This window comes from Dermacentor andersoni, chromosome 5 (assembly GCF_023375885.2).
Source record: "Dermacentor andersoni chromosome 5, qqDerAnde1_hic_scaffold, whole genome shotgun sequence".
NCBI lineage: Eukaryota > Metazoa > Arthropoda > Arachnida > Ixodida > Ixodidae > Dermacentor > Dermacentor andersoni.
Window position 1 is genome coordinate 95873072 of NC_092818.1, and position 15635 is coordinate 95888706.

At 47.5% G+C, this 15635-nt stretch overlaps 1 long non-coding RNA gene across 1 annotated transcript; it reads left to right on the top strand.

Annotated features, from left to right (window-relative positions):
- The first annotated feature begins 337 nt into the window (after positions 1–337).
- Positions 338–15067, top strand: LOC126530912 (uncharacterized). Its single transcript, XR_011894769.1, has 2 exons — positions 338–582; positions 10222–15067. It is a non-coding gene; the product is annotated as an uncharacterized lncRNA (long non-coding RNA).
- Positions 15068–15635: the final 568 nt, after the last annotated feature.

Genomic DNA, 15635 nt, shown 5'->3' on the forward strand with positions numbered 1-15635 from the left:
TCTATCTATCTATCTATCTATCTATCTATCTAATATTTTCTTCTTTACCAGGCAGGCTCTAGTAATCATAGCTAACTCCATATAATCATACATGATAAGAAATTTGAAGGAATTGAATGCCAAATTAGAAAAACGGGAGTATTCTATTGGTGTTAAAATTTTCGCATATTCGCACACCCCGGCTGTATAGGCATTCTGCTGGCATGATGTTCGGAAGTTGGTGAAGAAACTGCCAACTTTAGCCTCACTATTTTCGGCAACGGGCAACCCTGCACTCCTCCGAACTCGCTCGAAAACTGGCATCACTATCGAAATAAAGGTTAGTTGTTTTGTTCACCTCAAACATAGCAGGCTGTTCTTTTTGACCTGCCATAATTTCCCCAATATTTGGTGCCGAAACCCGGGTGAAACGATCCAACTTACCATTGAGGCAACGAGGTCAACAGACGTGGACAGCACAACGAGCTCGGGGAAAACCAGCAACGATCCTCGGGCACAAAACGGTCGACGAGGCGCGCCTTCCACAAGGCCTGGGACGCCACACCCAGCAGAAACGGAGACTACGACTCAAGCCCCATAGCGGTAAGCGAACTGTAAACACTGATGCCATGATGGAACGGCTCAAACTGAAAAGAAGTGTTTTGAGAACTCAAGTGACTAAACTGATTCCTGAAGCTGACCTATTCTTGGAGAGCCATGCATACAAAGGAGCTCATAATGTCTTGTCTGCGAGGCTTAGCGCCCTTCAAATACAGCTAAATGAGGTGGACACAGCCATCGAGCCTGTAGTGAAAGACCAAGCTGCATAGCAACATTATGTACGGACCATATAATACAACCACCGTATCGACGCACACATGGCAAAACTCCGCCAGGAAGCAGAAAAAGGCCTGTGAACAAAACAAGCAGAAATAGCGGCGACGCGGGCGCAGACCGACGGCCCTCCGGCGGGGACAAAGTCCAAAGTGAAACTGCCGAAGCTCGAGTTTCAACGATTTAGCATCGCCGCCACGGAGTGGCAGTCCTTCTGGGAGCTGTTCGAGCAAGCGGTGTGACAGCCTCTCCATCGCCGAGAAGTTTCTGTAATTGCTATCAGCGCTTTCGGGAAAAACCGCAGCGGCCATTGCCGCCATTCAAGTGACTGGGGCAAATTACATCGAACTTCTAAAAGAGCGCTTCGGTCTACGAGATGTGCTGATCCAAGAGCACCTGACTCAGTTACTCGACTTGCCACCGATAGGGAACGAAAAGAAGCCCATCGGCCTACGTCGACTCTGTGACCACCTGCAGCGCAATATCACTAGTCTCACGGCGCTCGTAGATACGGACAGATACGGACAGATACGGCGCCCTGCTCTCTCCTGCGAATGCTGCCAACCGATCTCATTGTCGGATACCATAAAGGACTTTCCGCTGCAAGCAAAGATGATGGGATCAGCATCAAGAATTTGCAAGCTTTTCTGAAAACAGAAGTAGAGAGCCGGGAAAAGGCACTGCCACCTGGTAATCTCGAAGCCGGAGAATCAAGCCCAAAACATCGAAACAAAGAAAACAGCAAACCTCAAAAAGGATCAGCAGCTTCTCTTTTTTTCTGCGGGTAATACGAAGCAGTCCGATCCATGCGCATTCTGTACTGCAAGAAATCATGTGGCTCACGCGTGACAGGCGCAGATCTCATTCGATGAAGAGAAGAAAAGGCTCACTGCGGCTGGACGGTGCTTCCGATGCTGCATAAGAGGGCACACTTCAAGGGAATGCCGCACCAGACGAATAAAATGCAGGGAATGTGTCAGAACACATCTGACTCAGATGTGTGACCCCACGTGGAAGCCACCCGAGAACAAAGTTACAGAGTTGCACTTTTTGACCGAAAAGAAATCTGAAAAGGTACGAACTGTGCTGCTTCAAACCGCTCAAGTATGGGCAGAGGGATGAAGAGCGCTCACCCGTCTCCTCATTGACGGAGGTAGCCAACGAAGCTTTGTCACTAAAAACCTTTCAAACTGGTCGTAGGTGAAGACGAGGTCGTAGGTGAAGAGGGCATCACAATCTGTTTATTCGGAAATGCAGGAAACGTTATCAAAGAGAAGCGCAGACGAGTAATAATTTGGCTAAAAAGTCAATACGACCGTATAAAGAGCACTCTATCGAAGCTCTGGAAATACCAGAGATCTGCTCTGACCGGTTTCATGTGCCTGAGGAAATCCTAAAGAAAGGTGCAAGCGGATATGAATGAACTGGCAGATGTGACTATGGCACCAGCCCATTTGACGGGAAGCGGGATTGACGTTCTTATTGGTGCTGACTATTACTGGACTTCCGTGTGTGGTAAAGTCAAGAAGCCGTAACGCGCACTAGTTGCGGTAAAGACCGAATTTGGTTCGGCCCGGCAAGGAGCGATTCCCAGCAGTAGCTCAGCTGCCTGCTGCTCAACCGTGGCAGTAATTCGTGCCGGAGTGTTCGCCGACACAACCAGCTTGTTTAAGGAGCCTAAATTGGTTTGGGAACTGGAGAGCATTGGAATTATTGACTCTTGTGCCCAGACGAACGAAGAAAGCAATGAAGTCATGAGCACATTTTCGGCATCGGTAGAAAAAATGCACAAGCGCTACGAGGGAGCACTCCCCTGGAAACCCCTGAACATGCAACTCGCCGACAACAAAGCTGTTGCAAAGAAGCGCTTGACTAACCTCACGAAGAAGCTAATAAAAGATGAGACGATCCTGACCAAGTATGACGAGGCTATCCGTCAGTACCCGGAACAAGGGTTCCCGGAACGACTTCCATCGGAACAAATCAACAACGACGCAAGCAGAGTATACTACATGCCTCATCGTGCTGTATTTAGACTTAAGAGCCTTTCGACCAAGCTTAGAGTCGTATTTGACGCATCTTCTCACGATGCAGGTTGTATATCTCTAAACGAATCCCTAGAACCAGGACCGAACTTTAGTCCAGATTTGCTTAAGGTGTTGCTGAACTTCAGAATTCATCGTATTGGATTAAGTGCGTGCTTTGAAAAAGCATTTCTGCAAATTTCGGTACAATCGGCGGATCGCGATGCCCTCCGATTCTTCTGGTACGGACATGTTCCAGCGGATGAAGGCCTAGAGCCTCCTATTGAGTCTGGAGAATGACACGCGTCTTTTTTTTTTTTGGCATGACAAGTAGTCCATTTTTCCTCGAAGCCACAGTGCGCCGCCATCTGTCCACGACAGGAGATTATCCAGAAATAAGAAAAACCATCAGCGAGAGCCTTTACATGGACGACCTCATAACAGGAGCGAACACAGTGGATGAGGCTACATTATTTCTACTGAGGGGCACTATAGTACCATGAATCGAGCAAGCATGACACTGTGCAAGTAGAACTCAAACTTCGAGAAGCTGCAACAGCTGCTCAACAACGAAGGAACTGGATGCGCCCTTGGCTACGTGGAATGTCAAACAACTGTCCCACAGGTCCTCGGACTTGTATGGAATAAGGACAGAGATCATGTAGCATTTTCCATGGAGGCCATCTTAGATTTCCTAGACCGAAACCGCAGCACAAAACGATTCACCCTTTAGGTATCGGCTCGTATATATGATCCACTTGGTCTCATTTCTCCGGTCACAGTGACAACCAAGTTGATATACTTGGTGGGACACTGTGGGAATTGGGCATTGAGTAGGACAACCCATTGGAGGGGGGGGGAGGGGGGGGGTCCGAAGAAGTCAAAGCAGCTTAGACTCAATGGCACACTCAGCTACACCATTTAACGGACGTAACAGTGCCAAGACGAAATGGTAGCTTAGCCAACGGTAGCTGGAAGGAAGTACACATCTTCACAGATGCTAGTCTCAAAGCTTACGCTGCGGTTGTATATTTGCGCATCTCCGGGGTCAAGGGAGCAAAGGTTACTCTGGTCCTCTCAAAGTCCCGAGTAGCACCGATTAATAGAATTTCTCTTCCAAGACTAGAATTGATGGGCATGGTGACATGGGCTCGACTGAGGGAATATATGAAGCGGTCACTGAACCTTCCACAAGCCAAATAGTAGCTCTGGACAGATTCATCTATTGCGCTGCATTAGGTGCGAGGTCCCGCACACTAATGGAAACCATTTTTCGCCAAGGAAATTCAGCAGCGAACGGATCCAGACATTTGGAATCACTGTCCTGGGATCGAAAATCCCGCCGACCTTTTCACAAGGGGTGTCACACCTCAGGCACTCAAGTCGAGCTCAGTTTCGTGGAATGAAACTGCTCAGCTTTCGCAGCCATCTACTTGCTGGCCAAGTCATGAAGGCATCGCTGACACGACCATCGCAGAGGAGGAAAGAAGGACACTTAGCGTTCACAACGTAATAGTAATGAAATCTGTCTTGTTTCTGCAAAAATATAGCTCCCTATGTAGACTGGTTCGAGTGACAGCCTGGGTTTAACGATATTTTTCACAATGCCAGGCACCCCAACCAGAAATACGAGGGACCTCTTACGACAGAGCAAGTTCAAAACGCACACACTTGTTTGCTTCTTCAAGCACGATTCGAGGTCTTCCGAGAGGCGCTGCAATGTTTTCGCCGCTCAACACGCATGCCAAGCGATTCCCTAATACGTGATCTCAGCGCCATTTGAGACGACGATGGAGTGCTGAGAAGGGGGAAGGCTCAATGCAGCCGAGTTGTCTTACAACGTGAAACATCCTGTTATCCTCCCGTTAAGACATCCCTTCACAGAGCTAACGATCAGCGCAACACACCGTCATCTCCTGCATGCTGGCGCACTGGAGATTTACTGAACTCAGGGAACATTACTGGGTCGTGCAGGGGAAGGCAAATGGCGAAAACGGTACTTAATAAATGTGTGACTTGCAATCGTTTTAACAGCCGAGCTGCTACTGAGACAGTCGCTCCTCTGCCTCGTGAGAGGTTGACACAAGCTCCACCCTTTGATGTTACTGGTATAGACTTTGCTGGACCACTGAACACAAAGGATCAAGAAAATTATCGGAAGTCTTACACCGTTATTTTCACGTGTGCAGTGACTCGCGCAATACACCTTGAACTGATGACCGACATGTCAACCTCAAACTTCCTGATGGCGTTCCGAAAATTTATCTCGAGTAGAGGAGTTTGTCGAGTCAACTTTTCTGACAACGCAAGGACGTTCCAGCGTTCTTCTAAGGACGTAAGGTGACTGTGAACAACAATAGGAGGAGAAGAAATTCACTTCTTCACAGGCCACCAGATCCTCTGGAAGTTTATAGCTGAGGAAGCTGCTTGGTGGAGAGGATTCCGTAGAAGGATGGTTCGGTCCGCGAAAACATAATTGAAAAAGGTCTTGGGAAACAGCTACTGCAACTTCGAGGAGCTCACGACAATTCTAATTGAAATCGAAGCTGTCGTCAACTCTCGACCCTTGACCTACGTCTACACGGAGAAGAACAAACCCGAACCTCTAGGACGATCACACTTTCTAGTGGTAAAGTGACTGAGCACTCTTCCTGACAGCGATACCGCTGCATAGGTGGCTCAGTTCCCTGGTCAACTCATTTGTCGCTGGCGCTGCCAACAAAGGATGGTCGACTAATTTTGCCATAGCTGGCGAAAGGAGTACCTGACGAGTCTCCGATCAGCACATTTCGCTGTGCCGAATTCGTCAAGCGTACTGAAGAAAAGAACTCTCGTTTAAGTCCATAAACACTGTCTTCCGATGCAACTCTGGAAAACTGGTTAAGTGGCAGTTCTGCACACTTGCTTTATTTTAGCTCGGCTAGGACGTATGCGCGCATTGTTTTCTGGTTTATTCACTTGTGTACTACCTGACATAATCTTGATACAAAATCATTTTAAGTATGGTCGACATGACATAAAACCGTATATTTGGTCACCGACCCTCTAATTCAACAAGATTGTCTTCCTAATTAATTTTTTTTACGATTTTCTGATAATTAGGAAAATTTGAAGGCCCCTTCCGGATTAGCGCAATGTGCCGGCGACGACTTACTTGCTTAAAAAATCTAGCGGTTAGGATAGGCAGTAAATCGCCGAAGGATTGGCGCCGTCCTTTTCCACAAGGTGCTGTTGTGGCAAATGTATTGTGGACTATACAAATATAGTACTTGCTAAAGATAGGTAAAGAATCTCAAGTGTGATGAAATTAAAAACAAATAAGACTGTGAACTGCTTCGAACTGAAATAAACAGCAGCGCAAGGAAAATGAAAGCTTCTGCTAGGGTCACTCTGCAAGCAAAGCTTTCATTGAAGTTGTCTGTTTCGCCACCTCTTGGATGCGACGCTAACAGCGTCAGAGGAACGGCTGAGTAAGCCCAATGCCCCCTTCTAGTACACTGCAGCAACGGGCATCACTATCGAAATAAAGTTCAGTTGTTTTGCTCACCTCAAACGAAGCAGTCGGTTCTTTTTTGACCTGCCATAATTTCCTCAGTTGGTTTGGTGTTACCGTCCATTTCAGTGGCAGGCAAGAAGTAGGGTGAATTCTAGTGGTGAGAATTTTCTCGAGGGAGAAGATTGAATCTTCGTGCACGTCTTTATGAGTTACTTGGCGGAGATAATCGTTCAAATTGGCCAACACCGGAGCAAGACGCTTCAGCGAATGCGCATATGCGAACTCTTAGTAAGCAAACATGCGCAAACAGCTTCGGTTAAGAGCGATCTGCTAAGGGTTACACAAGTATTTTCAAATTCAGTTGAAACGCTCGGGAAATTTTGTGTATCCATAATGTGCTTTAGGATGCTACCCAGCATGATTACCAAAACCAGGTTATTTCTGCTCGCAAAGTGCGAGTGGAGCTTGGCGGGCTTGACGGCTGGCACAGGCTCCATCATGTTCTCCGTAAACACACAATCTGCTTCTCGTTGCGCAACTCCTGCCAAAAAAAGTATGCGTTAGCGAAATTCTCAACTCGGCGAAGTTGACATTTGTTGAGAAATATCTGTTGTTGCCTTTCAATACATCTCGTAACTGAAGAGCTCCGCGGGCTCTGGGCGAAGCCACTTGCCGACGCTGGCATGGTTCCTAATTTTTTCGTTCATATATACCTGTCATACTACACCACAAGCATAAGATCGTGCGGCAGCTTCTGATCAACCTGGCCAAGCGACTATAGTTGTTGTTCATCATTGGTATCCCTGAACTCGCCCCGACTTACTCGCCCGTTCGGGGACGAGAGACTTTTTGGAAGTTTCTTATAAACTTCTGATTGGAAAGCAGAGCCGGGATTACGTAATAGTTCTTCGTTTATGCCGATGTAATTTCCTTTTGCGCTTCGTCAGTGGTGAGAGTGGTGCTCCACCTTGATTATCAATTGGATCAGCCGACGTCGAATGGAGGATGGTAAGAGTGGCATGGAATGAAGGGGAAGGAATCGCCACAAATTATTTGGCAATAGGAAATCTTTGAGAAACGCAGTTCCTGGGACTTGCAAATATGTCTTGTGTTTTAACAGGCACCCTATTTAACCATCTTTTTTTCCTGGTAACAATACCTTGAGCTTATTTTGTGTGTGTTAAGCTTATTTTCTTCCCAACCCATCGTTGATTGGCATTCACAGCACCCACCTGTGAGATTTGTTCTCTTGAAGCGCATATTACGCATTCTTTTAAGTGAGATGCTTCGCAACCTGTCACGGGCTCATTAACCTCCGTGTAGGTTACACTGAGGAGAAAAACAGGATTCGTGGGTCATGTCAACGCCTTTCATGAGGCTGAAACTTCTTAATGGAACTTTTTTTCTTGTGGGTTATGTTATGCGTGCCCCAGCGCCAGCAACACGCGCCGTGTGCGCTGGCGAGGAAGCACGTCGCGATGGGTATAACAAGGACTAAGCAGGAAGTTTCCAGCAGCTTTGTTTCGCCCAGAGTGGGGTCGTGAACTATACGCTCGCGTTGTCATGGTTGTCCCCTCTCACCGACGTTTAATGAAATTTAGGCGCAGCCTTTGATTTTCATCTTTCTCGCGCGCGAGTTCAGCGATGTTTGAAGGCAAACTAAAGGATACAAAAGGCTGGTTGTTTTGCTATCACGCTCGTGTTGATTTGGCGCATTGTTAGTTGATCATAAAATGTGCGCCTGTGCTGTACAATGCTATCGCTTAGACTGCTAGTTCTCTCATGGTTCTTTATTAGCCTTTGTTCTTCTGTTTTGTTTTTCGGTTTGCTTATCTGAGATCGCTGGGATAGGAGTATATAAGGGATGTGATATTCTGAATGAACATATACGTTGAAGTCAGCACCTGTTACGTCTTTTTCTTTTATTAGTCTACGTATTTATTGTGCGCTGTTTATCTGTCACCATGCAACTTTACCAGCCCGCCCAACTTGCCGAACTCGTCGCAGTAAAGGAATCTATTAACCCGAATTATATTGATGAATTTATTTGTTTAGATGTATATTATCGTTTTATGTGTGCCAATAAATGACTTTGTTGGGGTACTTAATTGCCGTCGAAGGTGCTGCTGTTGCTCCTTAATATTAATCTAGCGCGTCAAAGCGGTCGAGTTGACGTAATCTCCCCGTGATCTTCCTCTCTGCCGCTCTCCGGGAACTAGCCAGTGCTGACGCCACATGAGAAGCACCACAGTCCAAAATATGTGGCGCCATTCTCATTTTTCATTTTCGTCATTTTATCGCTTACGAAAACCTCCGTTCTCGCTACTTATGACAAACTCATTATTACGAAGGATAATCTACAATCTAGCTCAACCTGATATTTTCCTTTAATGTCTCTAATACCTTGTTTATATAGTCACTTTCGTAGTCGTGTTTAGGAATTCACAGCGCTGCATGAGCAGTATTAGTTACACAAAATTATGGAGAGCCATGTACATAAATTTGTCCACACTTATAGGAAACAGTTTATTAGTATTCAAACGAGCGTTTCTTTAACATTGCTCCAACCAAATAAGAAAAATGTGCTTTGTATACGACGCTTACCGCAGATACATCTTCTACTGAGAGATTAGCCGTCTGGATAAGCTTAGTTTATGCTACTGTTAGCGCCTGAATACAACTATGGTAAATACTAATGAATGTACAGTGTCGCCCACTTAACGAGAAAGACGTACAAGATAGTCATCCTCAGTTGGAGAACAAACGGGAATATCGTTGACACATGAATACTCTGCAGTTGTGGACCGTTACTATTGCACCTGGTGTCACGCATGCTGATCCGCGTAATAAATCGTTCACGTACAGCTCCATGCACGTGTCAGGCACGCAGGATTGGAGCGCTCTTTGATGGTTCGAGACTTGTTTTGAGCGTGCACTCACAGACGGGCGGGTTTTCGCTCAATGGAAATCATCCAATGCTGACGCCACGAGAGAAGTGCCACAGTCCAAAAAATAGGTGGCGCCATTCTCATTTTCCATTTCCACTTCCCATCGATCGGCTTACGCGTTTTCCTGTTATCGATAACACCGTGCACTCTGTGCCAGACAAGCACGATTATGCAACGTGCAGACACGCCCCATCGCCTCGCGTGTGCTATTTACTTGCTGCAGCGGCTGTCGTCACTGCTCAGAAGGCCTAGCAGTGGCTTGCTTTTAAGGCACCGCTTGCCGAGACGAAAATTGTCTCGGGCCAATACCCTCCATTAGACGACGCAAAAGCATTACGCGATTCTGCGCTGCTTCTATACACGAAACGGGGGCCGATGTCGCAAAGCTTTTCATGAATTCCCAAGTGCAGTTTGGCAATACTGGCCAGCCACCTTCGATAATGGGATGCCCAACATGTCGACGGCATCTTCTCTTACGAAATAATTCTTGCGCAAGAAGATTTTTGTGAATATAGGCCCCCGATTTTCAGTTCGAAGCCCGTGTGACACGAGCGCCCTGTTTTAATTCAATGTTGTTTTCAGCTGCCGAGAACTTATAGAGGCGCAGTTCTCGTGCGGAATAATGGGCCTCTTTTTTGTTTTCTTTTGCTGGCGTTGATGCCATCACTTCGAGAAATCGAGACATAGCTGCTTGATTTTACAATGAACGTTTGAATGACCACACTAAACTGCCCGTTAATAGCATTATCTAATCGAGGTAGGACAACATGGTAATCAAGAACATTGAAATGATGCTATCAAATCATGTGTAGTAGTAATGGGAGCAACGTGCACTTTTCGATAAGGATATTAAAAAGGAAGCCCATACATAAAATGTGCATGTTTAACAGAAAACAGTCGCACTTACGCCGACACTCCTTTTTTTTTTCTTTCTTTTCAGATACAGCAAGCGCCGGTCAACTTCCTTGCGGATTTTGTTTTCCTTTTTTTTTTTACAGGAGCCCAACATCGGTGTCACTTCATTCGTCAACGCCACTAATAGCCCGTGCCTCCGTCAACAAGCTATATGACGCCATGTTCGTGTTTTGGTCGCAGGCTTTTTAACCCCGACAGAAGTTTTAATCCCAACAAGACGCACCTGCACGCCGACATACCTGAATTTGAGCCCGCCACCTAAATTACCACTGAGATACCAGATAGACTTCAGTGACTGCAGGCTGAAGCATTACTGGAGGCTAACAGCGGTTCCTAGTAGCGTTGCTACGTACTTCTGTGGCCGCGTGGGCGCATAGGGGTAACTGAAGGCTTTCAACTATTTTGACGAAAAAGTACCATCCTCCTGCCACCCCCTTTCATGTTTGCTGATCTTCCCCGCTTTGAATTTACTATAAAATTATATTTTACCCTCGACATAAGGCAACTAAGTGTTCCACAAGAAGGCCAACGTGACCTGACTAAACGCTGTAGGGGTGTGCAGAAGTAAGCCTTTATAGACTTCAGAAGTCATGACTACAATGAAGGAGTCGTTGTTATTGCTATGTATAATGAGGAGCTATTACCACCGTGACAGGAATTTGCACTTCAGTCCAAGTCCACATCTCATTACACCATCAATCGTTTATTGTACTCATATGCCGAGCCTGCTTATTATGTGTGGCGACGTGGAACTAAATCCCGGTCCTCCAAAACCGGATGCGACAAAGACTAACGCTGCGGTAGTTGCCGCAATTGAATCTCTCGCCAGCAACCTAGAATCGCGTCATGCACAGCTGATGTCGACGCTCGACGCAGTCATGGCAAGTCAAAGAAACCTCGAGAATCAAGTATCCGACATCAGCTCCAGATTGGCAGCCGTCGAAATGAAGGTGAACGCACGCGAAGGGGTTCGTGATCATCTCGAAGGTGATCGCCTTGCTTCCGATGACACGTTCAGAAGAGAAAGCCCAGCGCCTCAGCGGCAATTCGATGATCAAGAGGATAGGTTTCGCAAGGACAACTTGATTATCTATGGTGTTCGGGACAGCTCGACCGAAACGTGGTCGCAGACTGAGCAGAAGGTGCGATCTCTTCTTTCGGACCATTTGTCCGTACAACTTTCTCAGAAAGATATCTTGCGGGCACGTAGAATAGGTACTTTTGTTGACAACAGATGTCGCCTGATCGTCGTTAAGTTTTCTTCACTTGACGTCAGAACCAGTATTCTCTCGCAGAGATCAAAACTGAAAGGCACTGGAATCAACCTACAGGAGGACTTCTCCAAGCCTATAAGGCAAGCACGAAAGAAGCTTTTCGATTTTGGCAAAGCCAGGGGACAACCTTTCAATTTGCATTACAACAAACTTTACACCAACGGGAAATGTTACGTGTACTGCGCTGAAGCAGACACCGTACGTGAAGTGGAGCCGCATAGCGCAGCTGTCAGCGCTGCTGAAACAGTAACGCCTTCAACTGTCACCACTGAGCGCGCCATAACAGCACCAGCAAGAGACTACACTATTCTATTCACAAACATAAGGAGCGTCTTCAACAAACGTCACGCACTATCGTCCTTAATTGACACCTGCTTGGCAGATGCGGTCGTGCTAACGGAAACGTGGCTGTCGGAAAAAGTAGACAACTGCGACCTGTTCATGTGCGAGAAGAACTACACCGTCTACAGACATGACCGCTGCGGGCGCTCTGGCGGAGGAATACTGACGGCCGTATCTCGCGACATTGCCTCTTTCGAGGTTCCAATTCCATCTCCCCTTGAATTTCTTTGCACCTGCATTCGCGTAAATGAAGCGGAGGCGATATTTTGCGTCTGTTACCGAGCGCCCAGCGCAGCGACGTCTTTTTGTGACGACCTGTACGATTGTCTCACCAAAGTTGTGGGCAGGTATCCCAAGGCTCCAATTTTTCTTCTGGGGGACTTCAACTTTCCTGGCATCTTGTGGGACGATCCGTGTCCCGTTGTGACTTCAGGCTCGTCGGAGTGCTTGACCTTCGTCGACATGTGCGCAGCGTTTAATCTTTGCCAGCTCGTAAAAGAACCCACTCGCGTCACGGCGTCGTCGGCGAACGTGCTGGACCTGGTACTGACCACTGCGCCTGCGTCCGTTTCGTCCCTGACTTTACTACCGGGACTAAGTGACCACGCCGTCATCCATTTCACTATATCGCCGCGTTAATTTTTCGGTTGGGCCAGTGCATGCTGATGTAAACTTCTACCAAGTCTATTTTTGTTTCCATCACTGACGGCCCTGCCAAGCCTGTACTGAAGGACTGCCGCACATCCCGATTTCTTAAAGTGCGTTCGTCTCGCATAGCTCCACCTTTCAAAGGTAAGCTTTCTTTGTCTCTTTCCTCAATCTTTTGGGCACTGGCTGCTGGGTTTGTGTTGAACAGTGGACGCAAGCCCGTTCGTTACCTGCTACCAACTTACCAACTATACCACAACAGAAGCAGCCGAGTGGTTCAGTTGTAATGCATCAAAACACGTCACCAACAACTGGGGACCACAGCATGCATTGAGTGTGGTAGAGACAGAGTTCCGAAAGAAGCGCCCAGTGGAACGAGAACATTTTCGTTATGTTGCGAAGCATGATGCAGAACGCGGGCGTGTGCTGACTCGTAAACATGAGACAAGAAAACGACGCTTGGCGGCCATGATCAGCAAGAAGCCTAATGGACATTACAGCGGGAAGCTGAAAGTGGAACAATGACACGTGGCGACCATGGACATCGTAGCGAGTATCGTTTCTCTCCCTGAGCTTCAATCTGTATACACTCGGGTCAGTAATCTCTGACTACAACAGCCACGACGACGAGACGACTTCGTTGGTGTTCACCAGAGTCTTTACCGTCTTCATGCGAAAACCGGAAAGCCGGTAGTTACCGTCCTCCATCTAAGACGTCTTCGCTGCACGTGTTGTCATCTGTCACCCTAGCCCTTCGCCGGTGCTTACGAAGAAAACTGGTTGCATGATTAACCACCTGATTGCTAAGGGCTTCGAGACGTTGTTACATCTCGTGCTTCTCGACGCATGTGCTGCTTCTCAGCGTTGTGACAGTAGTACCAACAAGAAGATAGCACAAAACGGTGGTTTGGTCTGTACAAGGCCTCCATTCATTACACGTCGCCCGTGAAACTGTGTGAAATGGTGCAAGTCGAAGTCGCCTCGGCGATCGCGAATACTGGAATTTCTATAGACGATGCATAACGGGAAGAAACTCTTCTAAGTGGTGGTGTAATGGGCAGTGCAAAAGACGAACGAACATATGCGTTTGCATCTAATAAACTTAGTGTTAGTAAACCGCTTTGAAACGGACAACACATCTACATCGAAACATTTGCATCATTACGTTATATTTCCACAATATATGTACCGTCTGTTATATCTGTATTTCATATACCATGTGTCCCACGTAGCTTGCGCCAAAACTTAAAAATATGTGAGTACCACCTAGCTAGACAGAACCAACGTAATGTTAATTATTTGTCGTTGCTTGGAGCAAGTCTGACTATTTTTTGTATTTGCCTAATTGCATAACTAGTTATTATTAATGAATCAACTGCCCAAATATATATTCAGAGCAAAAGTGTAAATGAGAAAATTGTACACCATCCTGAAAAAGTGGCAGTTTCGCCCGAAAGGCGCAACATCGATTGCAATTGTAAATTAGTATACAGCTACATAAAGTAAGGAGAGTAGTTTTATCAGCCGTATAAACGCGTAAACACCTTCGTGCTGCCTATCGCTTCAACGCAAACTGAGCGGCGAGAACACAGCGCACACGCAGCTGTGAGCCATAGGTGCATCTAGACTCTGTCCCCATCGCAAGTCACTTTTACGATAGAACCCGCGCGGCCGCGCCATATGCGGTTGCCGCCGGGGTAGAACTTCCTCCCTCTCTCCGGTGCCTTGCGCGCGACCGAAGACGGTGCGCTTCCTCCCCGTTTTCTTTCCTTGCGCGTGCGAGATTGAACCACCATCGTCAGCTCACTCTCACGTGTTTTCACGCACACACACAGTATATGGCGCGCGGCGACGATGTTATCGCCCTTGGACTTTATGCGGAACAGCACGGCGACATCGACGCTCACGGCGAAGGCAAGAATGCGCCTGGAGTATACATATAATTGCTATCGCAATGAAATTCCCGATCCGGCTTTCTGTTGTTCGATACGTGCGACATAAAAGTTTATTCCAAGCCTGAAAGAAAATACGCAACATATGAAGAAGTGCCGCGCGAGTCACGTAAAACCTTTTTTTGTATTTCGAGAACTTTAGGAACAGGTTACGTGGGACACCCAGTATGTTCAGTACGTTTTATGTATGTGTTACACGTGCAAAGGTATTAGAGTTATATGAAAGAGTCTGTATAGCAGTATAAGTGTAAAACCCTAAATCATGTGACAGGGAGCACCAGCCTGCACCCCATACATGCGCCAAGACTTTTATTTACGCGCAAGGGTACATACTCCGTCTGTAAAATAGGCGTTTTTGTGTTTGTCCTCAAGAGGGAAGCGAGCGCCGGAGAAGGAAAGCGCCTGGAGGTGGAGGTGAGAATCACGCGCTTGTACCAGGTCGCACCATCGAGATCAATTTAGCATCCGCGACTGCGTTCGCGCCCTTTCCGTTTGTGCTTCGACGCCGCGGTGCTCCCTGTGCATGAGCCTCAGGTCTGGCTGGTCCTGATACGATGAGCACGAGCGGCGGCGGCAGCCATTGAGGCATTGTACTAAGGGCCCCAACCACATCAATCTTTTCACTGTACAATAAAGTTTCTTTTTCATCTTCTTCTTCGCTGTGCATGTTCGCGGCGTCTCTTCTTCGCATGTGTAGTAATATGCGCTCGGCAAAGCAACGCCACCTAGAAGAAAGTCAAGGTGGCGTTGTGCGAAGTGGAGAAGCATCGCGGAGGAGGAGGGTAGGCGGAGGCGTGCTGGGTTGACCTCCTCTGGCAGTTGCTACGGGTTCTGTGTGTGCTATGGGCCCACTGGGTTCGTCTCGGGATAGAGAGGCCGAGCGCCGACAGAGCAGCGACGCAAGCGCCGGCAGGCCGAGCGCGAGTCAACCGACCCCGAAGTCGTCGCCAAGCACCAGGCACGAGCTGAACAAGAACGGCAAAAGGCGCGGACTTGGCGTGCCCAGGAGGCTCCCCAGGGTTGCCACAATGCAAACATCCTACGCGCAATGCACAAAAAGCGAATAGCACCCATACGCTTGTGCGTAACCCGCGTGAAACGTCGCTGTAATTTTTTAAAGCGAAGCTTTCTTTGCATCTTCCTTCGACTTTCCCACTGCTGCTACTGTTGCTGCTGCTGTCTGGCACACCGCATCGGGGGGTGGTTCAGGGCATGTGTAAGTA